This window comes from Ixodes scapularis, unplaced genomic scaffold (genome assembly GCF_016920785.2).
Source record: "Ixodes scapularis isolate PalLabHiFi unplaced genomic scaffold, ASM1692078v2 PGA_scaffold1__304_contigs__length_218370807, whole genome shotgun sequence".
NCBI classification, from domain to species: domain Eukaryota; kingdom Metazoa; phylum Arthropoda; class Arachnida; order Ixodida; family Ixodidae; genus Ixodes; species Ixodes scapularis.
This window is the reverse complement of record NW_024609846.1, coordinates 70468342-70475356: the sequence shown is the minus strand read 5'-3', so window position 1 is coordinate 70475356 and position 7015 is coordinate 70468342. Positions and strand designations below refer to the sequence as shown.

General features: G+C 45.5%; 1 pseudogene; it reads left to right on the top strand.

Moving 5' to 3' along the window:
• The first annotated feature begins 1158 nt into the window (after window positions 1-1158).
• On the top strand, window positions 1159-2121 carry LOC121835749 (annotated as a pseudogene).
• Window positions 2122-7015: the final 4894 nt, after the last annotated feature.

Here is a 7015-nt window from a genome sequence, read left to right as displayed (position 1 = left end):
GGAGAGTTGACAAAACTAGATACATGGTTTTCATTTTCTGTTAAGAGGTGGCGACTCGGGGAACTAGTGTTACTTTTTCTTCTTTTATTGTCCTGTCAGACCACGTGTTTCACCCGTGTTTAGAACGCTCTCCGAACAGAAAAAGATGTCTGGAAAGCAAAATTTCTGTTTCTTGCACTTCTGTATATACATACCCAAAGCTACGACGATTAGATTGCCAGTCTCTTACCATTACAGCGACGCAGAGCGCGTTCTTGCGAAATCAGCGCATTTTGACAGCCGCAGCGTTAGGCTTAGCGACGGTAGCACTCACGCGGGAGGTAAATATTGATTCTAACATTTATATTTCGTTCGTTTATAGGAAATCAAAAAAGACTGAGCCCAGAAGAAGCATTTGAGGTGTTCTTTAGTTTGCCGGATAACCCAAACGACAGTACCGATGAATCCGGAGACAGCTCTGAAGATGAAGTTTTGGACAAATTCTGACGAACGTAGCGAAGAGGAGGAGGCGTTCTCAGTGCCGTCGCCAGCCCCCTGCGTAAGTAAGCGCAAGCGGAAGGCGCGCAAGCCCTATGCAGGCAAAAGAAAAAAAAACAGAAGAGTGAAGTGCCAGAGCCATACCCCGAAGTAAAAGAGCAGGAAGCCAGTGGGAGATGTCATCGGTTGTTCCGCCCGTTTCCAGCGATTATGGCTCTGCCGGCTCGCAGCGGCTTAGTGAAACAAGTACAGCGCATGATGCGTTCGCGCTGTACTTCGATGACCAGGTGATGGAGCACATTGTTGACCAAACTAACCTCTATGCGGAGCAGACACATCGAAATGGGTGGACTGGTTTGACGCAAGATTAGCTTCGTGCATACCTTGGGGTGCTCATTCTAATGAATGTAAACCCTCGGCAACAGGTAGACATGTACTGGAGCACCGACATCCTTTTTCGTGCAGAAGAGATCGCTGCGGTAATGACCTACAAAATGTTTCAGGCAATAACAAACTGTCTTCACTTGAATGACATTGAGAAGACGCCAGCCCATGGAACCAAAGAGTTTAATCCTTCTTACAAGGTGCGTCCTCTGGTCAACATAATGAATGAAAAGTTTCATGCAGAATACAGCCCGCCCAGCCATCTTGCTGTGGAAGAAAGCATGGTGTCGTTCAAGTATGAAACAATACATGCCGATAAAGTCGAAGATCAAAAGAGAATTCAAGATGTGGTCATTGGCGGACTCGAAAACGGGCTATATGATCAGGTTTCAGCTCTACGAGGGGAAAAGCGCTGAGAAGTCAGTCGACAGGACATTGGGTGAACAGGCAGTGCTCACGCTTGCCGGCGGAGCAGCCCCAGCTGGGTCTTAGTTGCTTTGTGACAACTTCTTTACGTCCACAAAACTGCTGGAAGAGCTGCGTAACAGAGATATCCTCGCGTGTGGAACGTTCCGAACGAACAAGAGTTTTTACACCTGAAGTGAAAGTGGACAATAAACTGGACAGAGGTGGCAATTTATGGAGAAGGAAAGGAGATGTTGTTGCCTACCAGTAAAAGGATTCGAAAAGCGTCCACGTCATGTCCAGCTATCATGATCCCGAGGACAAAACACAAGTTTAGCGAACGCTGCCAAATGGCACAAAGAAAGAAATGGAGTGCCCTGCTGTGATAAAAGACTACAACATATGAATGGCCGGCGTTGATAAGTTTGTCCAGAAGCGCAATGCGTATGCTGCTGACCGTCGCTCAAAACGATGGTGAAGGCGGATTTCTTACTTAATTCTCGATGCCGCAGTGGCGAATGCTTCATTCTGCTCAGCAGTTTGGACCCTGTTGACTATGTCCACTTCGAACTGAAGCTTGGAAGGCAGCTGATCGCTCAAAAAAGCTTCCCCAAGGGCCGGACGAGCGTTGTCTCCTCCCGCAATAAACGGGGCAAGAAGATTGTCCATGCCATGACTGGCGTCCATGAGGAGCTCCGGTATGCTGGAAACGCCCACCACCCTAGCCTGTCAAAAACATGCCGCCGGTGCCGCTGGTGCTCAACAAAGGCCAAAGAGGCTCGCACGCAGTACCTGTGCAATGTCAGTGAAGTCCCCCTTTACGTTCTGTGCTTTCATCCTTTCCACAACCAGTGATGGTATACCCGATGTAGGCCGTGGAACATAGCTGTCCCACTTATGCCAAGTGACCTAAATGGTGAACGGGACAAGTGTGTCCCACTTTTTTCTCTGTTGTAAAATGTTTGTTTGCTTCCGGGATTTTATTTTTCAAGTAAAAGGACGCCAGAAACGCACTGGCAAAGTTAAAAACAATCTGCTGTGTCAATTCTTCTCGCGTTCATCAAAGGGATAATTTACTAAAATTTGTTGATTGACTTCTTAATGGTTGAAAATGAACATAGGGTTCTAATTAGAAACTTGCTAAGCGTCATCGAAAAAGACAGTTTGTTTTGAGAGAGACTTAAAGCACATTAGAAGCGCGAAGGTACGCTGAAGTTTCTCGCTTGTGCAACAGGCGCAAATGCAGCGGTGCGAAACGCAGATGATAGCGAGTTTTAGTAGACCGTGTTTCCCGCTCCGCTAAGCCCCTCCGCTACCCGGAACTCTGCAGCCAAGGCCATCGGCGCGCAGGCGCAGTGGCGGTTCCTTCGTAGCGGAGGGCTAGCGGAGAGAGAAACACGGTCTACTGAAACTCCCTGATAAGACTATCACCCGCATTTTCGCATCCCCAGGCTTCCGCCTGTTGCACGCGTGGTAACTTTAGCATACAGCCCTGGTGGGCTAAAGTTACCCCCGTGGATTATGTCTTCCTAAAATTTGCTAGTTTATTGGTCTTCGATTGCTCTCGGCAATTTTTTTACCTTGAACTATAGGTTCATTTTCGCTACTTAAAAGTTAATTGACAAGATTTAGTTAATTATTTATCTTATCTCGACGATTAGCCCCCATATTAGTATGTCCTCCTGGCTGTATAACTCAGCTGCACGGATCGCTTTAGCCTAGCATTCACGACTTTTTTTTCTAAAATAAACCTTTGAAATTAAAATAACAAACCATGTATAGTTTACCTTTTGGCAAATGTCCTCAGCTATTAAAATATTTCGGAAGTCCTGGTAATCGACTGGTTACTTTGTTCAGAATACCCTCCATCATATATTTTGTTTGCAAGGACATCTGCACTGACTACAATGGAAAACAAAATCAAATATGATGTTTGTTCCTATTTTAAAAATGAAGCTTTAAGTCTGCTTTCTTAATGAATTCTGAAAAGGCCGGTGGCTATTCCAAGGTGTATGGATCTTATATTCTTTGAGACATATATTGTTTATTGCAATCCATTAAAAATAACATAAGAAAGAAAAAAAGGCGTGCGGTTTAAAGGGCACACGGGCATTGGTACACACCTGCAGAAAGAAGGATATCGAGAAAGGGGAGGATAGACAGATCAACGCGTTCATACATTGCTACATTCACATTTGTGGATCCGCGAAAAGAACACCGAGGATTTATATTTTATATTTCCAAAAGTCGAAAGTCATGGCCAGCTTTCTCGGACACGCTGTTTTAGTTCCCTACTATCTCGACACGTGGCGTATCGACCTTGAGCAAGATAAAAGGAAGAATTCGAAGCGCGCTACCGCGATCTAAACCTCATCCCCTGTCCATCTCCCCGGCCTCCCACCCCTTCACCGTTTGAGTCTGGCTATCGCTTCCTGAGATCAAATGCTCTATCACCTGTCACCAGCATTCAAGCATAAAAGAAAAATTTTCTTGTCGCGACCAGTTCTCGAGTTTTCCGATTATACACAAAAGAAAATGCGTGAACCACGTTTCTGATTTGGTACTAAGCCGAATATATAGCAATAAAAGCGTGAACTCTATGTTGCAAACACGGAACAGTGCCCATTGCAGATTCTAGAGTATACTTCATGTACAGTATAGAAACAAACCTTCACAGAATTTTTCTCGCGCTTCCGACTTCTAGACTCCTTCTTGTTGACCGACGAGGGCTCTAACTAAACGCTCATATCCCGACTTAGGTGCTATTTGCAAGGTTGAAAGTGAAGGAGCCACGAGCATTAGGAAAACATCGGATTTAGTGGTGCCTTTCATATATCTCTCGACTGCACCCAAACTAGAGCTCCCAAGCTGAGTATAGTAAGGAGGTGCTAAAGAATGCAGCGAGGGATACCGCCACTAGCCAGCGTTCTATGAGTGACTCAGTACATAATACTAAAAGGAATAATTTCCCGCTTTGTTACGTCGTATCACTAATTAAAGTTGCGTTCACAAAAGTTCGTTTTCGTGCACAATAGCCGATGCTGTAGTCTGATCCCCTATGCGTTTTGCCAGGGCTTTATAAATATAGGTGGACTCAGCGAGAGGACCGGAGCTTTTCTTTTTTACACTGAAATGGCTAGGGTAGCGTTCAGAACGCTAGCAAACCAAAATGCAAGGGCTTTTGGGATCGTGCATTGCGAGATGCCGGCATGGCAACCATCACTAAGCATACTGGCGATTCCATCAACAGTGCGAGGCTGCAGAGTTGAAGAACCTGCACCTTGGCAGAGTAACGCAGAGTATAGATCTTTCAAACTATCGCCTTCAGCGAGAGAAAGGAGAGAGGGAAATTTTATTTACAACGACGCTTAATCCGCTTGATCTATATGCCTACTGCTGTAATCAGGCAGCTGCTATGGCGATATACACAAGGTCGCGGCCATGTGTACATCGCCGCGGCCGATTCCGCTTTGGTGGCAGCGAATTCTCTGTAAGCGTGAACCAGGCCTTGTGAAGGCGGTGGTCTCATGGCCGCCATTCTTATTCTTGGTGCGTTTTAGTTTCTTACGTTTCTTAAAAGGCAGGTAAAGAGTTGTCGTTTTGCACGCATTTTTATAATATTGGTGGGTAAATTACAAGCAAACTTTACTGACATATTTAATTTACGTGATCAGAAAATTATAAATTTAGAAAGCGGATACAGGATCGCAGATTTTTCCTTTACTAATAAAGTTATGATTAAATTTTTTTTATTCATATTCTCGCGGCTGTGGACTTGTTCTGTGTAAAGCGCTATTTGCGATTTCAATTTTAAAATAGGCTAAGGAAGTAAGATGGCGTTGTTAAAGTAATATTTCAATTGTTTTTTCTTGTTTTAAAATTGAAGCCGCAATATAAAGGCTATATACAAAACAAGCCCATAGCCGTGGCAGTATGAATGGAAGAGATGGTAATCCTAACTTTATAAATAAAGGAGAAATCTGTGATCCTCTACGCGATTTCTAAATTTCTAATTTTCTGATCACGTAAAATAGTAATGTCAATAAAATTTAGTTCTAAGGAGAAAAATGCGTGCAAATCGATAGTTGTGTAGCTGCTTTTTAAGTGCCGTGAAATTGTAGAGTCCATCCACTTTAAGAGAACATGGCGGACCAACGAAGCTGTTAACTTACAACTTTACGACAACAATACGACACCAATACAATCTACATATCATTACAATGGAGACGTACAAGAGTTTGTTGTTTGTCTTTATTTATTCCTAGTGACTGAAGTTATTATTGCCTTATGGTCACTTATGTCCAAGTTCTTAACCCGATTTCTTGAGGCACACCTTTGTGGACAGTTTTCTTTTGCGATTGAGCCCAAGTCTTCTTATCAGCATCGCGAAGGCGAAAGGAAAGAAGGTTAGATCGGCGCATTCTGCCCTCAGCCTCGTCACAGCGCACTCTTGGTTAAGTCTGTCACCGTAAATGATAACAAGGGATCAGGACCTTACTATGGTACGGCTGACTAACGCGGGTCGCCCCTATTTTTATTTAGACTTGCCACGACTCATCGGATCGAAGGAGCACCGTTTAAACTGGAGTTCTTTGTTAACATCAATTAACGCACTTTTTTCTAGATCCTATCCCAAGCAGCACATAAACGTGAAGAAAACGTCGAAAGAACGTCGAAGACGTCTGTAACGTGACGTCATGCAACATCGAGGGTCCGGATGTTACCTTCCTTCGACGTCAATGAAACCTTTAAATGTCCGCGAAAATAGGTGCACAGAAGGTTGAGAAAATGTTCCCAATGACGTTTACCCCACGTCACATGCACGCCTCAGTGGGCCGTTACGTCCTCCCTCGACGTTTATGATACGTGTGTTTGCGACATCCGGACGACCAACGACGTTCATAGAACGTCGAGATACAACTGCAAATTACGTTCCCTGGGCGTCGTGGGGAAGACGTTGTGTCCACCCCCCCCCCCCCTAAAAAAAATGTACTTTTTGAGCATTCTTGCGAAGTCAAGTTGCTCTCATGCAAGTACGAAGGAAGTAACTAAAACACAGGCTTGGTACGAACTGTTTATTTTAGGATTTTCAGACGCGAGATGCAGTATGGAGCGCCGCCAAAAGACGTCCCTGGATGTTCCAGCCTGAAGTATACAAAACAAAGTCACGTCAACGAAATGAACAAAGGACGATGTCACGCTGCGCGGAATGTTCCACCGCTTACCACCGCTGGCGCGCGTGTTTTACCCACACCATCGCACGTAGCCAACCGGCAACGGCCAGGCGGCGCCAACAGAGTGAGAGCGCACGGTTATACCCTGTCTCGTTGTAAGTTGGCAAAGGGTAAACGATAAGCCCCACATTGCGTGCCGGCTGCTTCGAAATGCGCGACGTATACGAGCGCAACGCACACATATTGGACCATGACGCAGCGAAAAGCCTGATACTTCTCAGGAGTTGAGGCGCGCTCCGGTGATACGCAGTCACGTTCCGATTGGCCCGCCAGGGCCGTAGCTTCCGCTCTACTGGCACGTTACGCGATCACGGCTTCCTGGGATACCCAGTATTTCTTGCTTCAGACACTAGGCTCAGCGGCGCCAAGAAAGTAAAAGCTCACGTTTGAACAATGCAGCCGCCACTCCCAAGGTACCCAATACTTCTTGTTTCAGTCGCTAGATGGCGCCAAACCAAACAGCATTGAAGGTTGCCTATAGCTGGTACTCTCGCTGCGTGCACGGGAATGGTTTC